This window comes from Schistocerca gregaria, chromosome 4 (genome assembly GCF_023897955.1).
Source record: "Schistocerca gregaria isolate iqSchGreg1 chromosome 4, iqSchGreg1.2, whole genome shotgun sequence".
Lineage (NCBI taxonomy): Eukaryota > Metazoa > Arthropoda > Insecta > Orthoptera > Acrididae > Schistocerca > Schistocerca gregaria.
The window spans coordinates 437,539,413-437,556,595 of NC_064923.1; positions in this window are offsets into that span (position 1 = coordinate 437,539,413).

A 17,183-nucleotide genomic window follows, 5' to 3' on the forward strand; every position below is an offset into this window, starting at 1 on the left:
GCTCTGAAGTGTTAACTATCAAGTAATTTTAATCAGACTATAGTGGGGAAGCACCTATAAAAGCGGGCGTGTTGTGCGTCCTGCTCAGAGAGAGAGAGAGAAAGAGAGAGGGATAGATAGATAGAGAGAGAGAGAGAGAGCGAGAGAGAGAGAGAGAGAGAGAGAGAGAGAGAAAGAGGTTCTGCTGCGAAGCTGCCAATACTGTTCCATCAGTTCAGGCACCGTGACAGCTGACTGTGCACTAGCATACGCATCGTTCCGCACTGAATTACATTCTTAGTAGCTTGAACACTTACACACACAAACACACACACACACACACACACACACACACACACACACACACGCAGACACACAGACACACACACACACACACAGACACACAGACACACAGACACACACACATACATACACACACTCACTCGCTCTCTCTATTTTATAACTAGAACATGTGTAGCTTCTTCCTTTAAATACAGAAACTGGACTTTGACCGCCATGATTACTTTGACCATTTATACACCAAAAATTTTACAGCTCTACTGGCTCCCACTTGGGTGTTTAGTATACACTGTTTGGTGCTAAAGTTCCATCAATATACACTGAATGGCACCATGTAGTACAGATTTTCTTGCGCACAACAGTTCGCAAACATGCTACGACGTATAATTGTATACGAAAAAGTGTGTTGAAATAAGGTTGTACAAATTCCACCAAAACCATTTAACTGCGAAGCGATCGGTGTGTTAAAGTGTATCCTGTACGTTACTCGAATAATTCTCAAAACAGACCACTGAGTGGATTCTGTTTACATGTAGGCCTATATATCTGCCATTGTATTAGGATTTCTGAGGTCATGTGCATGATTCCTCTGTTTCAGAGTTTCTTTAATCACTGGTCATTGTTACCCCAGGTTTAAAGGTACATAATTTATTATACACAGTTGATGCCAATGACAGCGTTGAATTAACCAATACATACAGAAACCACCTGTATAACTGTATATACACTCCTGGAAATGGAAATAAGAACACCGTGAATTCATTGTCCCAGGAAGGGGAAACTTTATTGACACATTCCTGGGGTCAGATACATCACATGATCACACTGACAGAACCACAGGCACATAGACACAGGCAACAGAGCATGCACAATGTCGGCACTAGTACAGTGTATATCCACCTTTCGCAGCAATGCAGGCTGCTATTCTCCCATGGAGACGATCGTAGAGATGCTGGATGTAGTCCTGTGGAATGGCTTGCCATGCCATTTCCACCTGGCGCCTCAGTTGGACCAGCGTTCGTGCTGGACGTGCAGACCGCGTGAGACGACGCTTCATCCAGTCCCAAACATGTTCAATGGGGGACAGATCCGGAGATCTTGCTGGCCAGGGTAGTTGACTTACACCTTCTAGAGCACGTTGGGTGGCACGGGATACATGCGGACGTGCATTGTCCTGTTGGAACAGCAAGTTCCCTTGCCGGTCTAGAAATGGTAGAACGATGGGTTCGATGACGGTTTGGATGTACCGTGCACTATTCAGTGTCCCCTCAACGATCACCAGAGGTGTACGGCCAGTGTAGGAGATCGCTCCCCACACCATGATGCCGGGTGTTGGCCCTGTATGCAGTCCTGATTGTGGCGCTCACCTGCACGGCGCCAAACTCGCATACGACCATCATTGGCACCAAGGCAGAAGCGACTCTCATCGCTGAAGACGACACGTCTCCATTCGTCCCTCCATTCACGCCTGTCGCGACACCACTGGAGGCTGGCTGCACGATCTTGGGGCGTGAGCGGAAGACGGCCTAATGGTGTCGGGACCGTAGCCCAGCTTCATGGAAATGGTTGCGAATGGTCCTCGCCGATACCCCAGAAGCAACAGTGTCCCTAATTTGCTGGGAAGTGGCGGTGCGGTCCCCTACGGCACTGCGTAGGATCCTACGGTCTTGGCGTGCATCCGTGCGTCGCTGCGGTCCGGTCCCAGGTCGACGGGCACGTGCACCTTCCGCCGACCACTGGCGACAACATCGATGTACTGTGGAGACCTCACGCCCCACGTGTTGAGCAATTCGGCAGTACTTCCACCCGGCCTCCCGCATGCCCACTATACGCCCTCGCTCAAAGTCCGTCAACTGCACATACGGTTCACGTCCACGCTGTCGCGGCATGCTACCAGTGTTAAAGACTGCGATGGAGCTCCGTATGGCACGGCAAACTGGCTGACACTGACGGCGGCGGTGCACAAATGCTGCGCAGCTAGCGCCATTCGACGGCCAACACCGCGGTTCCTGGTGTGTCCGCTGTGCCGTGCGTGTGATCATTGCTTGTACAGCCCTCTCACAGTGTCCGGAGCAAGTATGGTGGGTCTGACACACCGGTGTCAATGTGTTCTTTTTTCCATTTCCAGGAGTGTAGACAAGGGCTCATTTGTGATTGCCAATGTGCCTATATCTAACAAAAAGAAATGTCGTATACTGCTCAAATTGCAAGCTTTTGTGCCAGTGATTTCGATCCAGTATATAATGTCAAATATCTCCGTAAACAAGGAGTGAAGTTTGGCTCAAATGGCTCTGAGCAGTATGTGACTTAACTTCTGAGGTCATCAGGCAGCTAGAACTTAGAACTACTTAGACCTAACTAACCTAAGGAGGTCACACACATCCATGTCCGAGGGAGGATGCGAACCTGAGACCGTAGCGATCGCACGGTTCCAGACTGTAGCGCCTAGAACCTTTCGGCCACCCCGGCCGACGAATGAAGTAGTGCCAGATATTGTCTCAATAAATGAAGAACAGGTGACCTCAACTCTAACTGCAATGGATGAAATTGAAAATGCACTCAGCTAATTTTGGAGCTACGACGTAAACAGTAATGAAGTCCTAAACTCGGATTGGAATGTATATCGCAGAGACAGTGAAGGGGGAGGCGTGATTATAGCGATAAGAAGTGCAATACTATCGAATGAAATTGACGGAGATCCGAAATGTGAAATAATTTGGGTGAAGGTCACGGTTAAAGCTGGCTCAGACGTGGTAATTGGATATCTCTATATCCCCCTTGGCTCAGCAGCTCGTGTGGCTGAGCACCTGAAGGATAATTTGGAAAATATTTCGAGTAGATTTCCCCACCATGTTATATTCTGGGCGGAGATTTTAATTTGCCGGATATAGACTGGGAGACTCAAACGTTCATTACGGGTGGCAGGGACAAAGAATCCAGTGAAATTTTTTTCACTGCTTTATCTGAAAACTACCTCGAGCAGTTAAACAGAGAGCCAACTCGTGGCGATAACATATTAGACATTCTGGTGACAAACAGACCCGAAATATTTGAAACAGTTAATGCAGAACAGGGAATCAGCGATCATAAATCGCTTACTGCATCGATGATTTCAGCCGTAAATAGAGATATTAAGAAAGGTAGGAAGATTTTTCTGTTTAGCAAATGTGACAAAAAGCAGATTACAAAGAACCTGACGGCTCAACACCAAAGTTTTGTCTCAAGTACAGATAGTGTTGAGGATCAGTGGACAAAGTTCAAAACCATCGTACAATATGAGTTAGATGATTATATGCCAAGCAAGATCTTAAGAGATGGAAAAGAGCCACCGTGGTACAACAACCGAGTTAGAAAACTGCTGCGGAAGCAAAGGGAACTTCACAGCAAACATAAACATAGCCAATGCCTTGTAGACAAACAAAAATTACGCGAAACGAAATGTAGTGGGAGGAGGGCTATGCGAGAGGCGTTCAGTGAATTCGAAAGTAAAGTTCTATGTACTGACCTCGCAGAAAATCCTAAGAAATTTTGGTCCTATGTCAAAGCGGTAGGTGGATCAAAACAAAATGTCCAGACACTCGGTGACCAAAATGGTACTGAAACAGAGGATGACAGACTAAAGGCCGAAATACTAAATGTCTTTTTCCAGAGCTGTTTCACAGAGGAAGACTGCATTGTAGTTCCTTTCCCAGATTGTCGCACAGATGACAAAATGGTAGATATCGAAATAGACGATAGAGGGATAGAGAAACAATTAAAATCGGTCAAAAGAGGAAAGGCCACTGGACCTGCTGGGATACCAGTTCGATTTTACACAGAGTACGCGAAGGAACTTGCCCCCTTTCTTGCAGCGGTGTACCGTAGGTCTCTAGAAGAGCGTAGCGTTCCAAAGGATTGGAAAAGGGCACAGGTCATCTCCGTTTTCAAGAAGGGACGTCGAACAGATGTGCAGAACTATAGACCTATATCTCTAACGTCGATTGATGACCGTGGCAGTCTGGTTCCTTTAACCCTCACAACCTCTAACGTCGATCAGTTGTAGAATTTTGGAACACGTATTATGTTCGAGTATAATGACTTTTCTGGAGACTAGAAATCTACTCTGTAGGAATCAGCATGGGTTTCGAAAAAGACGGTCGTATGAAACCCAGCTCGCGCTATTCGTCCACGAGACTCAGAGGGTTCCCAGGTAGATGCCGTGTTTCTTGACTTCCGCAAGGTATTCGATACAGTTCCCCACAGTCGTTTCATGAACAAAGTAAGGGTATATGGACTATCAGACCAATTGTGTGATTGGATTGAAGAGTTCCTAGATAACAGAACGCAGCATGTCATTCTCAATGGAGAGAAGTCTTCCGAAGTAAGAGTGATTTCAGGTGTGCCGCAGGGGAGTGTCATAGGACCGTTGCAATTCACAATATACATAAATGATCTTGTGGATGACATCGGAAGTTCACTGAGGCTTTTTGCAGATGATGCTGTGGTGTATCGAGAGGTTGTAACAATGGAAAATTGTACTGAAATGCAGGAGGATCTGCAGCGAATTGACGCATGGTGCAGGGAATGGCAATTCAATCTCAATGTAGACAAGTGTAAAGTGCTGCGAATACGTAGAAAGATAGATCCCTTATCATTTAGCTACAAAATAGCAGGTCAGCAACTGGAAGCAGTTAATTCCATAAATTATCTGGGAGTACTCATTAGGAGTGATTTAAAATGGAATGATCATATAAATTCGATCGTCGGTAAAGCAGATGCCAGACTGAGATTCATTGGAAGAATCCTAAGGAAATGCAATCCGAAAACAAAGGAAGTAGGTTACAGTACGCTTGTTCGCCCACTGCTTGAATACTGCTCAGCAGTGTGGGATCCGTACCAGATAGGGTTGATAGAAGAGATAGAGAAGATCCAACGGAGAGCAGCGAGAGATAGAGAAGATCCAATGGAGAGCAGCGCGCTTCGTTACAGGATCATTTAGTAATCGCGAAAGCGTTACGGAGATGATAGATAAACTCCTGTGGAAGACTCTGCAGGAGAGACGCTCAGTAGCTCGGTACGGGTTTTTGTTAAAGTTTCGTGACCATACCTTCACCGAAGAGTCAAGCAGTATATTGCTCCCTCCTACGTATATCTCGCGAAGAGACCATGAAGATAAAATCAGAGAGATTAGAGCCCACACAGAAGCATACCGACAATCCTTCTTTCCACGAACAATGCGAGACTGGAATAGAAGGGAGAACCGATAGAGGTACTCAGGGTACCCTCCGCCACACACCGTCAGGTGGCTTGCGGAGTATGGATGTAGATGTGGATATGTGTGTGTTTTTCCATCTTAGTACCTTTCATTTTATTTTTAATTCTGATGAAGGATCTCACTGATTTAGATCTTTTTGTTTTATGAGACTTAATGAAGCACTTGAGAAAACTTTAGATTAATGTATTTATTTCTGGGTGGCTGAAGATTCATTGTGTTTTTGAAATATTGACATATGTAATGGCAGCTGACAGTTGAGATGGAAGTAGAGGCTTGTCAGTGTATCCTAAATCGGTGCTGACTTCGACCATCTATATTTCCTTCGATTTCTTCCTCTGCATTTTCCCAAATGTATTGTACTAATTAGTATGTACTCCTTTCCTATAAACCGCTACATTCACAAATGTAAATAGTGCAGAAGTTAAAAAGCAGCCTTAATAATTACATATTAATATGGTGATGATTATGTGTTTAAAATGACTCAACTACTGGGTCATTAGTCCCTCGTTTGAATCTGAAAATTGGCCAAAGTAAACGCGATTTACGGTACTGACAATGTTTAAACTTTCGTCTTTTAAACTGTTTTGAAATCAAACGAATTTTTCATTGTATACTGGTACATTTGGCATCCAATGTGATCGAGTATATTTAAAGCGTTTTCAAGCTTCAAAATGTGTGACCCGAAGGATATCAAGAACAGGTCGTTTGACGAGTTACTTAAATTCCTGTCGTTGTCAACCTGGTACAGCGTTACGATACATGGATTTAATTGAACTAAATATGTTTTATGAGGGAAATGGCATTATTAAAAGACCAAAATTGAGTATTTGAGCTATCAACCATTTTTAATGCAGCGACAGACAGTCACACGAAAAAAGTCATTGTTAGCAGTAATTACTACTTATTTCACAGTAAGAAATTCATGACATCGTCTTCGCTGTCTGACGTGGATGAATCCTTTTCATCAAGATTCATAACGGAAGGTTCCATGATAGTGTCCCTGCCATTGTCTCTGTGGTAATCTTCATTGTTTTTCTGCGCATCTTGCGCAATTTGCTTATGCAGTTGCTGAAATGCTATGTTTCCTCATGTATAAGTCTCTCAACATCTGCAGTTTTAAATGTATTATATGCTTTACCCTCAGCCCATTGTAGCTCGACTGTTTCATAATGACACTGCTATGGTGATAACCTAACAGCATTGTTCATGCTGCTTTGCAAATTTGTTTGTCTAATAAACGCTCTATACAGGCTTGTGGGCACTGAGAAAAACCAGCAATTCTGCCCTGGTATGTGACGAACTGTAAGGTATTCCATTAAAGGACAACCGTCAACAATATCTGTATGTCTGGAATTTGTAGTGGGAGCTTTGTTCACTTGTACATAAATGGGTGTCCGCATTATTCATGACAATAACCGAACACGCAGAGATATACTGCAAGAACTGTTCTTTAAATCATCATTTGAACACATCATACGTCATTTTAGATGTCTTGATACCTTGAAAATCAGCTTACCCTGGCGAATAAAGCAAGTTTCTGCTGATCAGACATGAAGCATGAAACCTTCCCGTCTCCTCTATATCTCTGTTGTTGCGTAACCTTCCCTTCTACAATAACCTATGAAACCTTCCCTTATGATTTCTATCTCTTGCTTAATAATAACAAATGAAATCTTCTCTTTGAAATTACTTTTCATTCTCAATAATAATAACTGCGATCTTCGCATACAAATTTAAATGCTGCTTATTGAAAGTGATTCGCTGATTATTTCCACGAAACATAGAATGTGTCGTCGTCGTGGCCCTCAGTCGTTACCTGCAATAACCCAAAACTGTTCCTTACCTTTTTTACTGTTCCTGGATCGCCATCTGACTGCTACATCGAACTGCGACATGAATATACTTACTCTGTTTTACTATACTCTATTAGCTGCTGGTGGGCTGTCATAATAAGTGGCTGTATTTATTACCAAAGCTGACGTTATTGTTTAATAGGAAAGCTGACATTATTCTTTAATTAATTTGACTACAGTTAAACTTTTTCTTGACAACAATAAAATTTTGCAAAGTTTTACGTTGATGGTTTTTGGGATGGATTATAATCAGTAATGCAATATTGCTGGTAAAAATTAATTATATTCTGAAAACGAGTCTTCAAATATTTACTGTTGGTAAGGAAATGATTTTACAAACGTTCAAATGGGACTTACTTTTCACAATAATCTTACAACCTGGATTGCGCAAACATACCTTCAGTAGTCTTGAGTTTGCAAAAAAAAAATAATTTTATTATATTAGTTCCTCTTATGATAATAGTTAGCTGATGTCTCTGTACATCCGTTTATAATCTCTTGTAAATCATAGTTGGTGGCTGGCAGGCACACCGCTCCTCTCAACCTCTCGTTCAAGACCTGCTACCGACTCGCTTCACATCTCGCTTACTACTGACTTCCTACGAACGCTGAAGTGCAGTCTCTCCCGCCAGCAATCCTTTCTGGTGCAGACAATCCCTGCTACCATTACAAAATGTATCAATGCGCGGTCTTTCCCGCTCTATTCTTAAAATGTATCCATACGCGGTCTCTCCCGCCCTTTCTAAAATTATGTCTATGTGTGGTCTCTCCCGCCAACAATACTTTGGTGCAGACATTCCCTGCTACCACAATTATTTCCAAAATGACAAATATTAATTATTCCTACTTAAGCCTATTGATAAAATATAAACATCTTTCATAAATTGTGGTTTGACAATAGACAATAGAAATATACACGACTTACAAGCATTTCAATTCTGTCACCCTTAGAATCTGGAACTTCTAACCCACCATACCCATCGCTCATTTCCCAGCACATAGTCTTTGAATGGTTTTGTTTGATGGAAGTTTCATCTCATAATAAGTTCTAGAGGTGGGTGTTTGTCTGATTTGCATTGTTCTAAAAAACACAGTCCTTGAAGCTTCAATGTTGCTAAGTTCCTCCCAAATTCAAATGGCTCTAAGCGCTGTGGGACTTAACATCTGAGGTCATCAGTCCCCTCGACTTAGAACTACTTAAACCTAACTAACCTAAGGACATCACACACATCCATGCCCGAGGCAGGATTCGAACCTGCGACCGTAGCAGCACCGCGGTCCCGGACTGAAGCGCCTAGAACCGTTCGGCAATTTACTCCCCATCATTAGTTTTCTTATATGTGAAGCCCATGTCTTTCAGTATTCTCGACGTGGTCCATTTATGTCTGCTAAAATTTTCCGCTCCCTTCACACTTGAAATTAATCTGATATTCGCCTTTAGCATATATGCTGAATACTATGCGCCGCAAAACGTTTTTCGCAAAATCCTCTAGTTCACACTCACTTTTTGCGGTAGCGTTTTTTGCCTGGTGATTTAAAAAACAACTGAGCCTCAGACGCCTTAGCTTCGCTGGACATTCTCTGAACGGTCCTCAAAGCTATACTACACGCTTCAGCTGTTTGCTCCTGACATTTGACAACGACACGGCACACTTCTTGTACCGGCTAGGATTTTGCAAAAAACTGGCTTTTAAGGTTCTGATACAAACGGAATACTATTTATGTGTAGCACTTGACTTGATTGCTCACCGCAACTCGTAATGAATACTATGAGAGAAAAATAATCACTCGTTAGCGAACACTATGACTGGGATACACTGAGGTGACGAGTAATGGTATAGCGATACGCACATATACAATGGCGGTAGTATCGCATACCCAAGATATAAAAGAACAGTGCATTGGTAGAGCTGTTCATTTGTACTCAGGTGACCCATGTGAAAAGGTTTCCGACGTGATTATGACAGCACGACGGGAATTAATAGAGTTTGAATGCGAAACGGCATTTGTAGCTTGACGCATGGGACATTCCATTTCGGAAATCGTTAGGGAATTCACTACTCCGAGATCCACAGTGTTAAGAGTGTGCCTATAATGCAGAAGTTCAGGCACCTCTCACCACGCAAAATGCAGCGACCGAGAGCAGCCGCGTTTGCGTAGGGTTGTCAGTGATATACGACAAGCAACACTACGTGACATAACCGCAGAAATCAGCGTGGGATGTACGACGGACACGCCCGTTAGAAAAATGCGGCGAAATATGGCGTTAATGGGCTACGGCACGAGACGAACCGACGCCCGTGCCTATGCTAACGGTACGACATTACCTGGAGCGTCTTTCCTGGGCTCGTGACAGTATACACTATGTGATCAAAAGTATCTGGACACCTGGTTGCAAATGACTTACAAGTTCGTTGCGCCCTGTATCGGTAATGCTTGAATTCTGTATGGTATTGGGCCACCCTTAGCCTTGATGACAGCTTTCACTCTTGCAGGCATACGTTCAATCAGGTGCTGGAAGGTTTCTTCGGGAAAAGCTGCCAGTTCTTCATGTGCTGCACCGAGCAGAGGTATCGATGTCGGTCGGTGACGCCTGGCACCAAGTTGGCGTTAAAAAATATCCCAAAGGGTTTCTATAGGATTCAGGTCAGGACCTGTGCAGGCCAGCCCATTATAGGGATGTTATTGTCAAGTAACCACTCCACCACAGGCCGTGAATTATGAACAGGTGGTCAATTGAGTTGAAAGATGCTGTCGCTACCCTCGAATTGCTCTTCAACAGTGGGAAACAATTGAATGAAAAACACGACCACACCAAAACACCACCGCCTCCAAATTTTACTGTTGGCACCACACAGGCTGTCAGATGAAGTTCATCGAAAATTCGCCATACCCACACCATGCCATTGGATTGCCACATTGTGTACTGTGATTCGTCGCTTCACACAACGTTTTACCACTTTTCAATCGTCCAGTGTTTACGCTCCTTGGCATATACCGGCGAGGTGTGTGGAATATGAGCAGCCGCTTGACCATGAAATCCAAGTGAACCTAGGGATGTTTAGGAGTGTGGAAATCTCGCGTACAGACGTAGGACATAAGTGACGCCCAATCACCTGACCACATTCGAAGTCCGTGAGTTCCTTAGAGCGTCCCATTCTGCTCTCTCGCGATGTCTAATGACTACTGAGATCGCTGATATGGAGTACCTGCCAGTAGGTGTCAACACAATGCACCTGATATGAAAAACGTATGTTTTGGGGGGTGTCCAGATTATTTTGATCACATAGTGTAGGTTGGACCCTAGACCTGCAAAACTGTGGTCTGGTCGGATGACTTCCGATATAAGGTTGTAAGAACTGAGGGTAGGGTTCGAGTGTGGCGCAGACCCCACGAAGTCATGGATCCAAGTTTTCAACGAGGCACTGTGGAAGCTAGTGGTGGCTGTACAATGGTGTGGGCTATGTTTACATGGACTGAACTGAGTTCTCTGGTACAACTGAACCGAACATTGACTGGAAATGGTTATGTTCAGGTAGCTGGAGGTCATCTGCAGCCATTCATGGACTTCATGTTCGCAAACGACGATGGAATTTTTACGAATGACAATGCACCACTTCACCGAGCCACGGTTGTTCGTGGTTGGTTTGAAGGACTTCCTGGACAATTTGAGCGAATGAACTGGCCACATAGATCACTTAACATGAATCCCATGGAACATTTATGGGACATACTCGAGTAGTCAGTTAGTGCACAAAATCCTGCACCGGCAACACTTTCGCAAGTATGGGCGGCTATAGATGCAGCATCCTCAGTATTTCTGTAGGGGACTTCTAACGACTTGTTGAGTCTATGCCATGTCGAGTTTCCCCACTGCGCAGGACAAAAGGAGGTCCATCAACATCTTAGGGGGTATCCCATGACTTTTGTCACCTCAATGTACACAGTCAGCTTTACGAACACAGTACTGCATGCACAAAACGAAGACAAGAACGTCACCGATGTGTCCTTGGCGTGAGTCACGTCGTAACTTTCAGATGCTTCTGCGCATCCGACCTTTCCCAAAGCCTTCTAGATACAAGGCCTACGCACAGCTGCCGTATTGGCACGTGACGTCACAAACTGTTGGCCATCTTATCTTCAGTCGGCAGCCCGGTTGGCGTGTATGTTGTGTTGAAAATGTGTGACACGTGAAAGTGACATACACTCCTGGAAATTGAAATAAGAACACCGTGAATTCATTGTCCCAGGAAGGGGAAACTTTATTGACACATTCCTGGGGTCAGATACATCACATGATCACACTGACAGAACCACAGGCACACAGACACAGGCAACAGAGCATGCACAATGTCGGCACTAGTACAGTGTATATCCACCTCTCGAAGCAATGCAGGCTGCTATTCTCCCATGGAGACAATCGTAGAGATGCTGGATGTAGTCCTGTGGAACGGCTTGCCATGCCATTTCCACCTGGCGCCTCAGTTGGACCAGCGTTCGTGCTGGACATGCAGACCGCGTGAGACGACGCTTCATCCAGTCCCAAACATGCTCAATGGGGGACAGATCCGGAGATCTTGCTGGCCAGGGTAGTTGACTTACACGTTCTAGAGCACGTTGGGTGGCACGGAATACATGCGGACGTGCATTGTCCTGTTGGAACAGCAAGTTCCCTTGCCGGTCTAGGAATGGTAGAACGATGGGTTCGATGACGGTTTGGATGTACCTTGCACTATTCAGTGTCCCCTCAACGATCACCAGAGGTGTACGGCCAGTGTAGGAGATCGCTCCCCACACCATGATGCCAGGTGTTGGCCCTGTGTGCCTCGGTCGTATGCAGTCCTGATTGTGGCGCTCACCTGCACGGCGCCAAACACGCATACGACCATCATTGGCACCAAGGCAGAAGCGACTCTCATCGCTGAAGACGACACGTCTCCATTCGTCCCTCCATTCACGCCTGTCGCGACACCACTGGAGGCGGGCTGCACGATGTTGGGGCGTGAGCGGAAGACGGCCTAACGGTGTGCGGGACCGTAGCCCAGCTTCATGGAAATGGTTGCGAATGGTCCTCGCCGATACCCCAGGAGCAACAGTGTCCCTAATATGCTGGGAAGTGGCGGTGCGGTCCCCTACGTCACTGCGTAGGATCCTACGGTCTTGGCGTGCATCCGTGCATCCCTGCGGTCCGGTCCCAGGTCGACGGGCACGTGCACCTTCCGCCGACCACTGGCGACAACATCGATGTACTGTGGATACCTCACGCCCAACGTGTTGAGCAATTCGGCGGTACGTCCACCCGACCTCCCGCATGCCCACTATACGCCCTCGCTCAAAGTCCGTCAACTGCGCATACGGTTCACGTCCACGCTGTCGTGGCATGCTACCAGTGTTAAAGACTGCGATGGAGCTCCGTATGGCACGGCAAACTGGCTGACACTGACAGCGGCGGTGCACAAATGCTGCGCAGCTAGCGCCATTCGACGGCCAACACCGCGGTTGCTGGTGTGTCCGCTGTGCCGTGCGTGTGATCATTGCTTGTACAGCCCTCTCACAGTGTCCGGAGCAAGTATGTTGGGTCTGACACACCGGTGTCAATGTGTTCTTTTTTTCATTTCCAGGACTGTATATTTCATGCAGTATTCGCCTACAGTTCTTCGAAGTGTGGGATACAAGTGCTGTGTTCCCTTTTGTCAGGGAAATTATAAATCCCAAAAAGGTATGAAAGTGCATATGTTTCGATTTCCTAAATGTGTGAAGTTGAGAAATCGCTGGATTGCAGCTATTCCCAGACATGAATTTGTGTCTACGCATCATTCAAGGGTAAGTAAATGACAAAAAATTTTTAGCGTGTTCTTTGTTTCCATTGCACCACATTTGCCAACTGTTTTTAAAAGCAGTTACGTATCATGTACCAGTATCATTTGTTTCTTAATTCTGGACCATTGCTGCGAGGTTAACACGAAGCTGGCTGTAAAAATATCTCATATTTGCAACTACTGTCACACAGGATAGTTATGTTAATTAGTGCGACTCGAAAATATTTAGTATTCCTTATCATTCCTACCAGATTATTGAGTTTCCAGTATTTTTATTTCGAAGAGGTACAGAATGATTTAATTCAGTTTTACATATACAGCTATTCGGAAATAATTTCAATTTGAGTAAACTACCTTGGAAAATTGCTTTAATGAATTCAGTGTTCGACAGATTAAACAGTATAGGAGGCAGAAGATCGAGGTAAGTGCATTATGATTAAATTAACAGTACTCTGTGACACGAATTTCAATGAAGGATACCGGAGAAACAATCTGTTCATGTTTAAGGTTCTAAAGTTCTGGAGAAACAGGGAAATAAAATATTTTCGGGTTCTTTGATTTATTAAACATTATGTCAAGAGGTTCTCTATTTCGACAAATGATTTGAGTTTCGTGTGAGATCAGAAAATTTTGAAGTGGAGAGGAAAATTTACGAAAATAACCAGGGAAACAAATTCTTAAATTGTGTGGGAGCTGCAGCTGCTTCATTCAAAACCCAAAACGTCTGCTTGTCGTTGCATATTGTCGATTTTTTACTGCAAGATAGCGTAGCTCCTGAGGTAAAAGACAGAATTTAAAATTACGGTTTGTATTCAAGTCTAGAAACGCATATTTAAGGCAAATCATCAAAATAATTTTACATCTTGAAATAACATAGGGCAGTTTTCTTCAGTTACTTTACGCAATGATATAAATTTCCATACTTTCATTACTTGAGGACAATATTATGGAAATGGAAGAGGATGTAGAAGAATATGAAATGGGAGATACGATACTGCGTGAAGCGTTTGACAGAGCACTGAAAGACCAGAATCGAAACAAGGCCCCAGGAGTAGACAACATTCCATTAGAACTACTGACGGCCTTGGGAGAGCCAGTCCTGACAAAACTCTACCATCTGGTGAGCAAGATGTACGAGACAGGCGATATACCCTCAGATTTCAAGAAGAATATAGTAATTCCAATCCCAAAGAAAGCAGATGTTGACAGATGTGAAAATTACCAAACTATCAGTTTAATAATTCACAGCTGCAAAGTACTAATGCGAATTCTTTACAGACGAATGGAAAAACTGGTAGAAGCTGACCTCGGGGAAGATCAGTTTGGATTCCGTAGAAATGTTGGAACACATGAGGCAATACTGACCTTACGACTGGTCTTAGAAGAAAGATTAAGGAAAGGCAAACCTACGTTTCTAGCAATTGTAGACTTAGAGAAAGCTTTTGACAATGTTGACTGGAATACTCTCTTTCAAATTCTGAAGGTGGCAGGGGTAAAATACAGGGAAAGAAAGGCTATTTACAATTTGTACAGAAACCAGATGGCAGTTATAAGAGTCGAGGGGCATGAAAGGGAAGCAGTGGTTGGGAAGGGAGTGAGACAGGGTTGTAGCCTCTCCCCGATGTTATTCAATCTATATATTGAGCAAGCAGTAAAGGAAACAAATGAAAAATTGGGAGTAGGTATTAAAATCCATGGAGAAGAGGTTCGCCGATGACATTGTAATTCTGTCAGAGACAGTAAAGGACTTGGAAGAGCAGTTGAACGGAATGGACAGTGTCTTGAAATGAGGATTTAAGATGAACGTCAACAAAAGCAAAACGAGGATAATGGAATGTAGTCGAATTAAATCGGGTGATGCTGAGGGAATTAGATAAGGGAATGGGACACTTAAAGTAGTAAAGGAGTTTTGCTATTTGGGGAGCAAAATAACTGATGATGGTTAAAGTAGAGAGGATATAAAATGTAGACTGGCAATGGCAAGGAAAGCGTTTCTGAAGAAGAGAAATTTGTTAACATCGACTATTGATTTAAGTGTCGGAAGCCGTTTCTGATAGTATTTGTATGGAGTGTAGCCATGTATGGAAGTGAAACATGGACAATAAATAGTTTGGACAAGAAGAGAATAGAAGCTTTCGAAATGTGGTGCTACAGAAGAATGTTGAAGATTAGGTAGGTAAATCACATAACTAATGAGGAGGTACTGAATAGGTTTGGGGAGAAGAGAAGTTTGCGGCACAACTGGACTAGAAGAAGGGATCAGTTGGTAAGACATGTCCTGAGGCATCAAGGGATCACAAATTTAGCATTGGAGGGCAGCGTGGAGGGTAAAAATCGTAGAGGGAGACGAAGAGGTGAATACACTAAGCAGATTCAGAAGAATGTAGGTTGCAGTAGGTACTGGGAGATGAAGGAGCTTGCACAGGTTAGAGTAGCATGGAGAGCTGCATCAAACCAGTCTCAGGACTGAAGACCACAACAACAACAACAACTTTCATTAGAAGGACATGTAGGAGAGGAAAGCACGAGTATCTCTATGCGGTATCAGCTCTAAAGCACGTAAAGGTCGTATAGCTGCAGAGTGCTCAACAAGAGCGTTCCGATACCGACACGGCCATCAGTATGTGACGTCACAAGCTTGCGCGCAGGCCAGTAGTCTAGGCGGTGTTGCCTTTACCCGCCTTCACAGCTACTTCCTCCTTAGCGGACGCGACGTCAGTACCGCCGCTATCGCGCACAAAGACTTCTTTCAGGGCCGGTTCAAGGCTACGCCAGTCGCAGCTGTCGCGGAGAGGCCCGCCCAGAGCCCTGCAAATATTTGTTCTTACTTAATAAAGTCTGCTTTCCTATTAAAAGAAAAAAAATTCTTCAAACCTTGAATGTTAGCAGTTCCTTTCACGTTCATGCCGCTCTTGAGAGCACCTTTGTCGTTGATCCAGACCGTTTTTGATGGAAACCACAGCAGTCGTTCTGCCAGTGAATCGACGAAAATAGGGTTTACATTGCTGCCCCAGTCCTTCGCCAGCCAGTGCAGAAATACCAGAAAAGTTCTGACGCCGCTGCCCGGCGTTGCACGCCTTGGTTGCTAGAGAAGTGCACCGTGTAGGCCAGCGAGCGACCTGGGGTTTGCACTACGAATCTATGGGCGGGTACGTTCAAGTAAAGGACCCTAATGATACCGATTTCTCGGTTCAGCATCTCTGTGAGGTGTGAAGTACAAAGGCAGTATGTGTTGTCTGTGTCTGGTGCTGCTGAACCCTGTGATTTGTTTTATGTTAGAGTGTGGAACTGATCGTAAATACATGTCGGGCGCCAAAAATAAAAAAAAAGAAAGAAAACTTAAGTGTGACATCTTAGAAGAGCAGTTGTGTCAAAGGGGATCATTTAAAAAATTTTGAAAGCGAATGAACAGTGTCTCAGTGAAGGTGCAAAAAATGGCTCTAAGCACTATGGGACTTAACTTCTGAAGTCATCAGTCCCCTAGAACTCAGAACTACTTAAACCTAACTATCCTAAGGACATCACACGCGCAGTCGGTGTGGCCGAGTGGTTCTAGGCGCTTCAGTCTGGAACCGCGCGACCGCTACGGTCGCAGGTTCGAATCATGCCTCGGGCATGGATGTGTGTGATGTCCTTAGGTTGGTTAGGTTTAAGTACTTCTCAGTTCTAGGGGACTGATGACCTCAGATGTTGAGTCCCATGGTGCTCATAGATATTTGAACCATTTTTTTTTTTGACATCACATGCATCCATGTCCGAGGCAGGATTCCAACCAGCGACCGTAGAGGTTACGCAGTTCCAGACTGTAGCGCCTAGAACCGCTCCGCCACTCCGGCCGGCAGTGAAGGTGCAGTGTAATGTGAAAGAATGTAGTGTTATTAAAGCTTCATTGGTTGATAATGCTGAAGAATCGTACATTTTGTGCAAGTGAGAAAAAGTGGCCGATGAAACTGTTCCACTAACGGAAATAGCTTATAA